Source organism: Eumetopias jubatus, unplaced genomic scaffold, assembly GCF_037043125.1.
Source record: "Eumetopias jubatus isolate StellerSeaLion01/CBP00866 unplaced genomic scaffold, mEumJub1_p1.0 scaffold_2, whole genome shotgun sequence".
Lineage (NCBI taxonomy): Eukaryota > Metazoa > Chordata > Mammalia > Carnivora > Otariidae > Eumetopias > Eumetopias jubatus.
Genome location: NW_028274808.1, coordinates 59,123,727 through 59,136,260, shown reverse-complemented (window position 1 = coordinate 59,136,260; position 12,534 = coordinate 59,123,727). Strand labels below are relative to the sequence as shown.

The 12,534-nt window shown below is 38.9% G+C and overlaps 1 protein-coding gene across 2 annotated transcripts in view; it reads left to right on the top strand.

The window, feature by feature from the left end:
• The first annotated feature begins 1,168 nt into the window (after nucleotides 1-1,168).
• CLCN3 (Cl-/H+ antiporter 3) overlaps nucleotides 1,169-12,534 on the top strand; it is a 91,634-nt gene continuing 80,268 nt past the window's right edge. For both annotated transcript variants that reach the window (XM_028104351.2, XM_028104347.2), the window contains exon 1: nucleotides 1,169-1,687. The gene's annotated coding sequence lies outside the window, so the exon portion shown is untranslated. The remainder of the gene's footprint in view (nucleotides 1,688-12,534) is intronic.

The following is a 12,534-nucleotide window of genomic DNA, read 5'->3' as shown; positions in this document are numbered from 1 at the left end:
TTTCATAACAACCTTGGGAGAAAAACTACTTACAAACAAAACTTTCCAACCATCCCCAGTTACCAACGATAAAACATAAACTCTTTAGCATAACTGCTGACTTCTGCATCATCACCTCAATTCATTATCCCCATACTACATCTTGCACATTATATTCAAGTAAGGATAACAATACAACTAACTTTAGATTTCTTCCTCCCTTGCCTGAGGTTTCCACCAGGTACTGTTTGCTCCTTCCCCGCGCCCCCACCCATCTCCCGCGCCTCAATTTTTTTTAAACTCCAGATCAGATGTCAACTCCTCTGTAAGGATTTCTTCCCACACTATACTTTCAGAAAAGCGCTCCTTTTCTTGAGCAGTCATTCATTACTGCACCGGAATATAAACCCCTTGAGCACGGGGGTCGGGTTTTCTGAATTTTGGCTGGCACATGTTAATTTAATAAACGTTTGCTAAAAGTAAATAAATTCAATTCGGCCGTGTTGAATCCTCAAATTACGCATTTTCCCCCAAACACTTAGTTTCCAAGCATTAGTTTTGAAACTGCGTAATAGCTAAAACTGGGTTATCAGTTTTCTCTGCATGTATGTTGGGCACATAACCCTCAACGACATATAAGGCGCGGTGAGCCCCGCTGCATTCCCTGCTGGCGACTTAGAAACACAGACATCATTGGTGCTGAAGGCCATTTCTCTCGATCTGTTTTTGGAAGTAGCGCTCGTGGACCGCTGCTTTTGCCTTTCGCTTTCGGGGCCGAAGCTTGCCAGGAATTCACGCGCTGCTCCGGGTCTTCTCCGGCCGGCGTGGAATCGGAGTTCCCGGGGACGCTGAGAACTGCGTGCGCCTGCGGCCTTCCGAGAATGTTTCTCCCAAGGCGGCCGCCTCCTGTCCTTTCGCGAGGTCACCAGAGAGGCAAACAGCGGAGCGTGAGTGACGTTAGCTATTCGCCAGCGAATGGTTTCACAGCCAGCGCGGCCCTTCAGGGCTGGCCAGCTCGCCTGGCTCCTCCTCCTGCTGCCCCAGCCCCGGCCCACCCACCGTTTCCACATTGCCCAATAGGCGCGCACGCGGCTCCAACCGCGGCCGGTGGAGGAGGTATTCGGTGGCCAGACGCTGAGCGGCCGTTCACGTCAACGCGGTGACGTCACGCGTAGACGCACCTGTCGGGCTCCCTTCTCCTGCTGTTTCTCTTCCCCTTCCGTGGCTCGGGGCCGGTCTGGTCCGGAACCCACAGCCCCTTTTTCACAGTCCCTGTTCGCCCGCGGCCAGGATTTGGGCTGCGTAATGAGGAGGGAGGGTGTGGTGGGTTGAAAGGCATTCTACTTCATTTCCGAGTTGGAGCATGGATTCAGTGTTAGTCTTTTAAGAGGGAAGTGAGGTTGGAGATTTTTATTTTTTAATTTTGGGTGGAAGCAGTTGACTTTAGGGCCCTCCAAAGGAAGCGGATTTAACTTAATGCTGCTCCCGTGTTTGAAGGAGGACAAAAAAGGTCCCACCTGGCAAAATTTCCGTAACCTCTTCAGTAGAAAACCCAAGGTATCTTTTAAATTGCAGTAGTTTTTGTTGTGTCAAGCTTTCTTCAGGTGGAGCTCCCACGGTAGCTAGGTTTTTAGGTTTGAAACAGATGCAGAATCCAAAGGCAGCGCAAAAAACAGCCACCGATTTTGCTATGCCTCTGAGCTGCAAGGTGAGTTGCATTGTATGAGTGAAGATTCGTTAGTTGTCATGTTCACGGATTTTGGGTCAACTGTAATGCCAGGGCTCTCGTCTTGGTTTGTCTTATACCTACATGATGTCAAACCTACACTGATTAGGTATATACCCTCGGACATTCTTTAAGACTTCGCCTATTTCCTTTAGGGACCGTCGAAGGACCTATGAATAGAGTGGAAGTAGGTCCCAGGAGAAGATTAATATTGAACTCAGAGTGGGTTTTACTTTTGCTAAAATTGCCCAAATTTAAGTTAGTATTCAGTTTTTCTATCTTTAGTCTAAATTTATGTGTATATCAAGACATAGTTTGTGTATATATGTAACATTTGTGTTTTGATCTTAGACTTGGATCAGAAACTACCTTAGAATCTCAAATTAATTTTGCATATAATAGGCTTTATTTGTATAGTATTTAAAACTGGAGCACAGGAAGGTAATTAGCTATTATACATATGTATAAGATTTCTGAGATTTCTTTCTCTTTTGGAGGGAAAAAAAAAACCCTTGTTTATAAGAACTGAATCAACTTTTTTTTTTTTTGGTAATTAGAAAGTTCAGTTCTGCAAACCGTAAACTTTTTTGAGCCATGCAGTTTAGTTACTGCAGCATCATTGTGGCTTGTGTCTTTGCTTGTTGAATCTTTTCAGAAATGCTTTGCTTTTCATCTCTGGACAGTTTAATTTAATTTACAAGATTCTTTTCTTGATGAGGTCGGTATGGAAATAGTTTAACTGGTGTCAGTCAATTTTATGTGCCTTTGTGAGTCACTAGAAAATACTATATGTGTAGCTCAAGAGTACATATAAGAATGCTAATGTATATATTGTTGATTTTCATCTTAAAAGGTGCTGCTGATTGTTGTTACATAGTGTGGCTTAAAAACTAGGTGTGTGACCTACAGATACTTTCTCAAATTGAGTATGCTTCTATGACCTCTGGTTGATAGGAACAGCCACTATTGGCAGAATCCATGCCATTGCCCTCCCACACCCTACCTCCCACACTCTTCAAAGACTGATTCTTTGCTTGAAAATGGGTCAAATGATTTTAAGAGGTCAATATAATATATAGTACTTACATCTTGGAAACTGTGTCTTAAGCATGTGTTTTCAGTCATACATAGTTCATTAAGAATGTAAAAATCCAACTTGGTAATGGGTATATACAGTTCAGGGGAACAGATTTGTTGAGGTTATGGTTTTATATTAATAAATTGGCTATTTTCCAAGTTGTGTTGGTGATAGCCTTTCCATTTCCTGTCCGGTGACATGTTGGTAATAATTTTCAGACCACTCAGGAAGCCAGATTTGATCTCTGTGGTGGGTCAGATATCAAAGCAGTATCCTGTGGCATTTGGCCACTCTCACTGCTTTGTAGAACTTTCATCTGAGTTTCTAGTCAAACTTGTCTGCAGCGATCTAAAACATATGATGTAATAAGTGTTAATATTTATTGAGCAATTTCTGTGGTTTTGGATCATTTCTAAGTGTTTTTTTGTGGATTATTTCAATTTATCACACCAACCCCAGGAAATTGGTATGTTGTTTTCCTATTATACAGATGTGGAAACTGAGGCACAGAGGATTTAATTAACTTGCCCAAGGTCTCAGTAAGTGTCACAACTGGCAGTATGATTTCAGAGCTCTTGCTCTCAATGGCTGCGCTATATTTCATATAAGACAGTCAAAATGTTTGAAGGAAAGTTAGGATGAGAGGTATGGCACCATAGGTTCATTTATTTTTCAATTATAAAAGTAATGTGAAATTACAGAAACTCTGGAAAATAAATTTTGAAACCTTCATTCTACTATAATAAACTCTTTTTTTGTGTGTTTTTTCGTACCCACATTCACACGTGTATAGAAACGTTGTGGCTGTGATTCATTTTTATTTATTTATTTTAAGATTTTATTCATTTATTTGACAGAGAGAGACACAGCGAGAGAGGGAACACATTTGATTTTTTAAAGATGAATATTCTTTACTTAAGTGTAAAATGTAGGATCAACCCATGCAGGGAAACTGCCCATTTGCATTGCTGAAATACAGAGAGATTTGATCTGCATCTTTGACTGGAACCAGTTAAATAAGTATATTTTTTGCCCTCTTGAGAAGTATTCGAACAGTTTGTCTTGTACAATCATAAAAATTATTTAGTTTTCAAAGTGTAAGTCTTCCACATCATCTTTTTATTGAATTATTGTTTACCTTTCTTTTTTCTTACAGTCTAAGCCTTATATTTGTGTGTATTTTTACTTTTGAAATTATCTAGTACTTAACTTTTGAATGGCGCCAAAAAATTTTATCTAGGAATCTAGGAAACTTTCTTCAGAGAAAACATCGACTTCTTTGGGAGGGTTATTCATTTAATACTTTTTTTTTGAAGAAAAACATAAGCACAACTATTTGGACATGGAGCTAACTTAATAGAGATAAAATATCAAGTAATATTGCTTTTGGGAGAAATCAGTTTCATTATTGTCATATCTTGTACATATGTGGTGACGATTTGTATCAGAATAAATACTTTCTTACTACTGTGATGTTCTCACCTAAGTTTCGTGACGTTGTATGGGGTGGAGGGGTCATTCTTAGGTAAAATAAATTTGAGAAGCTTTTCATAAATTTTGTTCACGAATTTAGTGTTTACCACACGTTTTCTCAAGAGCCTTTCCTATGCTGTTAGCCATTACAATTCTAGAGTGGGGTATGCTGTATTACCCAAACTTATTTGACTCTGAAATCTTTTACTGGACTTGTATTCTGTGCACATACTCATCTTCAAATATTTTTGTTGCCTTCTTGGCTCCGTAGCTTGATTCATGTCAGTAGTTTTGCTTCAGTTAACTTCTCTCATGTCTGCCCCATAAAATCCCACTTATCTTTTAAGGTCAAACTCAAGTGTGTCTCTTCCAAGGAACGCTTCTCACCATCAGTCACACTGGGGTGAGAGCTCTTTTTTTCCGAGCTCTTATAACTACTGGTGTCTTCTCTGACATCTCTCATGTATTGCTTTTTATTGTACGGCTATATATTACCTTCTAGGGAAGTATTACACCGTCCCTTTTGAGGACAGTATGTAATGCAGTTTATGCTGAACTTGACCGAAAGCTGTAAGGCCTATGCAAACATGATGACATTAATCAATAAAAATTGTGTTTAGGGGCACCTGACTAGCTATGTCAGGAGAGCATTGCTTCATTTTGATTGTTGACCAGTACTTAGCAATAGTTAGAATAGTTATATGAGATGCTTAAAGTATTAACATGAAAATGCTCCTTATACACAAATGGTTAGATCAGTCAGCGTTTTACTTCTCTGCCGTCATTGCTTATGAAACTTTTGTCCATCTCTCTAGTTGCTAATATTTGGGATTTTCTTCCCTTTTTTCACTGAGATTGTGCCTTTTTTTCTATTTAGCTTACTAGCTAGCCAGATAGCTGACTGATATACCTTTGAAACTTAGCCATGGTCCTTAGCCCTACCTAGTCTCCTTTGCAAGAGAGGCAAAACTTTGTTGGGAGCTATGGAAAATTGGTGTACCTACCTCGGGCTGTGTGAGTCCCTTAGCCAAAAATTTACAGGGTCTTCCTATTTCTGCTCCCACCCCCCAATTCTGGGGGTGTTCTGCTTAGAGTATGCAGTTTGGGTACTAGATTGGTGTACTGAATGAAGGTAAGCATTTCCTTCATTGTAGTCTGGCCCAATAGAACTAAAGCCTAGATGTGTAATCCTATAGTTGGAAAGAACACTGTGATCTTAAGTCCTATAAGATGTAGGAGACTGAAATTTGTTTCTTTCAACTATTTTGAATCAATTAGTCGAGTCAGAAACCTAGTAGATATCTTAGATTTTTTTTCTTCACTGTTCCTCACAATTTGTTAGTTACCATGTCCTCTTAAATACTTCTCAGAATTCTTTTTACTCCATATTGTGATGTCTTAGATTATTTATGCCTTCAGTATCTCATATTTAGGATTGTTCGAGGTTCTACTGGAATTAGGGTCACCTAACTCCCCTTTCAGTCTCTTGCTCTTCTGTCTTCCATACTGCTGCTACTGTTGGTTTGCTAAAATCCATACTTGGTCATATGGTTTGTCTTAAAAACTCTTAATGGTTTCTCATGTATATAAATGAGTAAATAAGTTCTTTAGCACAATGTATGAGGTCTTGCCTTTATGACCTGACCTGTGTCCACCTCTCCAGCTACTTTCCAGTTACTTACCTCTTATTTAAGCTACCCAAGCAGGTTTTGTTATTATGCTGCTGTGTTTTTGCATGTACTTTTTTTTTCTTTCTATATTGACTTTTCACCTCATAGTTAGCCCAGTTCACTCATCCTAATCCTTCAATACTCAGCTTAAACATTCCCTTTATTAAATATTCACAGACTTTTCTAAGTAGCATGCTTATTCCTTTTCAATGTTATCAAATACCTTGTATATACCTCTCCGTTGATATTTGTCATACCATACTGTAGTTATTTGTATGTCTTTTACCTTCACTGCTTTGGGAATAGGGACCATATTTTACTCATTACCTCAGTACCTGGCTTTGTGCCTGGTACATGATGGGTACTCAGTAAATGGTTGTCAAATAAATTAATAAGTGATTCCAAAAACTAATTTTGGCTATGAGGGAGATGATGATCCTGTAAGCTGAGATAGGGAGTGTAGGAGGACAAGCAAGTTTGGGGCAAATATTTATTCAGCTTCAGTTTTGTTGAATTAGAGTTTGCATATAGCATCCAAGTAGAGATGTGCCATTTGTTTGTTATGCATTTGTTATTTATTCATGGTATAAATATTAACTGCCCCAGCAAGATTTTGTAGATCTAGATAAGATGATAAAATTTATATGGAAAGGCAAAGAAACTAGAACAGCTAAAGCAATTTTAAAAAATAAGAATAAAGTGTGACAAATTAATCTATCCAATTTCCAGGCTTATTTCAGAGCTAGAGTAATTGAGACTATGGTATTGCTGTAGGTATAGACACATAGATTAATGGAACAGAACACAGAACTGTGAAAATGACATACACAAATATGCCTGACTAATTTTTGACAAAGGCAAAAAAAAAATCAGTGAGAGAAAAATAACTTTTTTCAGCAAATGCTGCTGGAACAATTGGACATCCAAAAATCAAAAAAAAAAAAAAAAACAACAAACTTCAACCTTTGTCTTAACACCTTATACAAAAACTCATGCCAAATGGATCTTGGACTTACAAATAAAATATAAAACTATAAAAATTGAGAATAAAATCTTTGGGAGGTAGATTTTTTAGATAACACCAAAAGCATAATCCATAAAGGAAAAATTGATAAATTGAACTTCATCAAAATTAAATCTTTTTGCTCTGTGATAGACCCTGTCAAAAAAAAAGAAAGTCAAGGGCACCTGCCTGGCTCAGTCGGTGGAGCATGCAACTCTTTTTTTTTTTTTTTTAAGATTTTATTTATTTCTTTGAGAGAGAGAATGAGAGAGAGCATGAGAGGGAAGAGGGTCAGAGGGAGAATCAGACTCCCCGCTGAGCAGGGAGCCCGATGCGGGACTCGATCCCAGGACCGCGGGACCACCACCTGAGCTGAAGGCAGTCGCTCAACCAACTGTGCCACCCAGGCGCCCAGCATGCAACTCTTGATCTCAGGGTTGTGAGTTTGAGCCCCACGTTGGGTATAGAGATTACTTAAAAAAAAAAAAATGAAGTCAAGCTACAGAGTGGGAGAAAATATTTGCAAATGACATATCTGACAAAGGACTAGCATCTAGAATATATATTCTAAAGTGTAAAACTTAGCAGTAAAAAAGCAATCCGATTAGAAAATGGGCAAAATATATGAATAGTCATTTCACTGAAGTGGATAGGCAGATAGCAAATAAGCACATAAAAAGATGTTCAACATGATTAGCCATTAGGGAAATGCAAACTAAAACTACAACGAATTATCACTACACACCTATCAGAATGGCTAAAATAAAAAATGGTGATGGGGTGCTTGGGTGGCTCAGTCACTTAAGCATCTGCTTTTGGCTCAGATCGTGAATTGAGCCCTGAGTTGGACTCCTTGTTCAGTGGGGAGTCTGCTTCTCCCTCTCCCTTTGCCCCCCACCCCGCCCTCACCTCATGCTCCCTCTCGCATGTGCTCTCTCTCTCTCTCAAATAGATAAGATCTTTAAAAGAAATGGTGACAATGGGAAGTGCTGGTAAGGATGTGAAGAAACCGGAAACCAATATATTTATTGTTGGTGGGAATGTAAAACTGGCAGTTCCTTAAAAAACTAAACACAAAATTACCATATGACCCAGTTATTGCACTCCTTGACTTCTGTCTCAGAGAAATGAAGACTTAAGTTCACACAAAAACCTGGACATGGATATTTATTAGCAACTTGATTCATAATACCCCAAACCCAGAAAAGAGCCAGATATTCTTCAGTGGATGAATGGTTAAACTATGGTACATCCATACCATGAAATATTACTCAGCAATTAAAAAGGGAAGAACTATATTGATACATACAACAACCTGGGTGAATCTCCAGAGAATTATGCTGAGTGCAAAGAGCTAGTCCCAAAAAGTAGTATACTGTATGATTCCATTTATATAACATACTTGAAATGGGCAAAATTCTAGGAATAGAAAACAGATCATGGGTTGCCACGGGTTAAGGAGTGGGTGGTGGTAGGGTTGGAAGAAAGTAGGTGTGGCTTTAAAAGGGCAACATGAGGGATCCTTGTGGTGATGGACATGTTCTGTATCTTGAGTGTACTATCAGTGTCAGTATTTGTGATACTGTTCTGTGGTTTTGCAAGATATCACCCTTGGTGGAAACTGAGTAAAGGGTACACAGGATATCTCTGTATGATTTATTACAACTGCATGTGAAATCACAATTACTTCAAAAAGTTTAATAAAAAAAACATTGAACACCTAATGTATGCCAGGTACTGTGCTAATGACCGTCAGATATGTAGTGTTGAACAAAAATTAACACCTTGCCAGACCTCATGATATATATTGTAGTTGGGAAGATGTTAATTAAGTAATCACATAAATAAGTATAACATTACAACTGTAGTAAGTGATATAAAGGAGAGATCTAAGAACTAACAATGAAAATTTGACCTAGTCAGGGAGGCTTTCCTTACTAGTTCCATGACTTTGGGTAAATTATTTAAACTCTGTGCATCAGTTTCCTCATCTGTTAAATGAGTATAATAATAGTACCTAAGCTTTAGGGTTGTGATTTTTTTTATCGAGTTAATTTGTGTCATGTGCAGGATGGTGTCATACATATAGTAAACTCTAAGAGTTTGTTAAATAAATAGACAGTTCATATGAGATCTGAAGAATGCATAGGAAAGTTAATTGGATGGAGAGGAGAGGGTATGTTCCAAGCTAAGGGAGCTGTAAGACAGGAAATAGCCTGGTAGGCCTGAGAGGAAGATCGATGAGTCTAGAGTACTGCAAGAAGTACACACTTCAAAATGAAGCTAGAGAACTAGGCAGAGGCCAGGCTACACAGGGTCTTGCCTGCTGTGTTTAAGAGTTTGTCTGCTAAGCTTGGTGAGAAGTGATTAGGACTTTAATCCATGGAGTGGGGAGAGATTACTGATCAGACTGGCTTTTGGAAAAGACAATGCTGGCTGCAGTATGGGGATCAGATTAGAGGGGGTCAAGGTGATTGTACATAGATGGTTTAGGAATTTACTGGAGTACACCAGGCTTTATCCCTGGAGATTTTCACAGGTTATTTCTAATCTTAATAACTACAAGAATACATTTGCAGGCTACTGTGTGTCTATTATGTTTTGGAATGATTTCAAAAATATTTTTGACAAAGAGGAAAAGATGACTTTGTAGTATTTTCATTTTTTTTAATATGCAAAGTTTCATATTATGGTTTAAATAGCTTTTTGTGAGCAAGCCTGGGAATTGAGTTTAGAACTTAAAAAGATTAATCACTGGTATCTAGAATTCTTCTGTGCATTTCCTTTATGCTCCCATAGAATTTTGGATATTGTGTAGCAGTGCTGTTCAATAGAAATATTTGTGCTGCACATGTGAGCCACATGTAGTTTAAAATTTAGCTATATTAAAAAGGTAAAGACAAAACAGACTAATTTTATTTAACTCAATGTATCTAAAGTATTGTTTCAACATGGAATCAACATAAAATTATTAGCAGAATATCTGACATTCTTTTTTTGTATTAAGCCTTAGAAATCTGGTAGGTATTTTACCTTTGAGCACATCTCAATTTGGACTAGTCATGTGTCAAGGCTAGTGACGGTGATCAGTGTACAGCTCTATAGGTTCCTAGGTTAATAAGAATAGTTTTTTTTTTTCCTAAGATTTTATTTATTCATTTGAGAGAGAGAGAGAGAGAGAGAGAGAGAGACAGAGCACAAGCAGGAGGACAGGCAGAAGCAGACTCCCCGCTGAGCTGGGAGCCCGATGTGGGGCTCCATCCCAGGACCTGGAGATCATGACCTGAGCTGAAGGCAGATGCTTAACCATCTGAACCACCCAGGTGCCCCAAGAAGACTGGTTTTTTTAAAATTATCAAATTTATAGAAATAATAACCCATGCAGGCCTGAGTTTAATAGACTTGGAACAGAGTTGGTTGCTCTTGTTATAAAGGTGTGGAGGCTAGATGTCTTAGAGGTATTGGTGAAATTAAGTTTTTTTTTCCCCCCCTTGGGGGTGGGGGGAAGGAGAGACAGAGAGAGAGAGAGAGAGAGAGAGAGAGAGAGAGGTGTGTGTGGGGGAGGGGCAGAGACTTAAAAAAAAAATTTTTTTAATGTTTTACTTATTTATTCATGAGAGTCAGAGAGAGAGAGAGAGAGAGAGAGAGAGAGAGGCAGAGGCAGAGGGAGAAGCAGGCTCCCCGCCTAGAAGGGAGCCCGATGCGGGACTCGATCCCAGGACCCCGGGACTATGACCCGAGCCGAAGGCAGATGCTCAACCATCTGAGCCACCCAGGCGCCCCAGAGACTTTTAAGTGGGCTCCACGCCCAGCTCAGTCTCCCAATCCTGAGATCATGACCTGAGCCGAGTCCCATGCTTAACCCAGTGGGCCACCCAGGCACCCCAAAATTAAGTTTTTTAAACATTTTGAAAGAATTAAGTTGCCAGTTATCACTAATGGTTTTTGAGGCACTTTTAGGGGTAAATGGAGGAGATATCTTGGAACTTGCTGATTGAGGTCCCAGTACACAGACATTTGTAATTATTTTGGAGAGATTTCTTAGTGATATGTAGCCTCCAACTAATGTTCATTGATGTGTGTTATCACATGTCTTAAGCCCTTTTAGTCTGATCATGAGGTAAAGAAGTGAAGAATAGAGTGTTTGTGTTCTTCCCAAAATCTTAGCATATGTGCTTTGATACATCAAAATTAAAATGATTCTTGGAATTATTCATGCTTATTTATTTTTTAAAGATTTTATTTACTTATTTGACAGAGAAAGGGAGAGCACAAGCAGGGGGAGTGGCAGGCAGAGGGAGAGGGAGAAACAGGCTTGATTCTGGGCTTGATTCCAGGGACCCTGGGATCATGACCTGAGCCAAAGGTAGACGCTTGCTGACTGAGCCACCCAGGCACCCGTATTGATGCTTATTTATTTATTTATTTATTTTAAAAGATTTTATTTATTTATTTGAGGGAGAGAAAATGAGAGATAGAGAGCACGAGAGGGAGGAGGGTCAGAGGGAGATGCAGACGCCCTGCTGAGCAGGGAGCCTGCTGTGGGACTTGATCCCGGGACTCCAGGATCATGACCTGAGCTGAAGGCAGTTGCTTAACCAACTGAGCCACCCAGGCGCCCCGATGCTTATTTTTTTAAAAGACTTTTGGGTATTTACTCAAGAGCCACAATATTTAATTTGATTGCCTCTATGGACACTACAGAGTTCTTAGCATGAACAGTTATTTTTGTATTCTATTTTACATTTATCTTAAATATAAAACTTTTGCTTTAATTAGTTCATTCTAACAAATCTTAGTAAGTTATAATGGGCTGTCTTTGGTAGAGGTAACCATAAAACATTAATGATGCAATAATGCAAAGCAGTTAAGTTTTTCTTTTTAATGTATGTGCTAGTTTTTGGTTATTCTCCCAAGACCAGATTAATACTGTTGTAGAGAGCATTTGTTTATTGAACACTGAGTACATTTCTCTTTTTTACCTTAATGACTGAATAACAATTTGATGTTTTGATGTTTACTATTCATATATTATGTACCAGTCACTGTGCCAGATGCTGAGAATAGAGACATGCTCTCAAGGAGTGTTCAAAACTTTACCTTCTCTAAAGTAGTCTTTAGGTTAGGAAATTTGTAATAATAAATCTGTTAAAAATAGTTTGTTTTTTAAAGATTTTATTTATTTATTTGGCAGAGAGAGACACAGCGAGAGAAGGAACACAAGCAGGGGGAGTGGGAGAGAGAGAAGCAGGCTTCCCGCTGAGCAGGGAGCCCGATGTGGGGCTCGATCTGGGACCCTGGGATCATGACCTGAGCCAAAGGCAGGCGCTTAACAACTGAGCCACCCAGGTGCCCCTAAAAATAGTTTTTGGCAATATTTTATTTTTCTAAAAAGAAGTGTAAAATCTTTATAAGTAACTTTTATTATAGCTCTTTGAGGTTATTTTTCCCTGTGCAGAAGGACAGTTTACTGAGAATAGGAGATTGTCTTAAAAAAAGTCATCAGTATAGAATTCAGCACTAGAATTGGAGTATGCTTAGTGGCATTACCTTTTATTTTCATATGCACTTATTATGACATATTAAATTCTTGTTTTATAAGGCT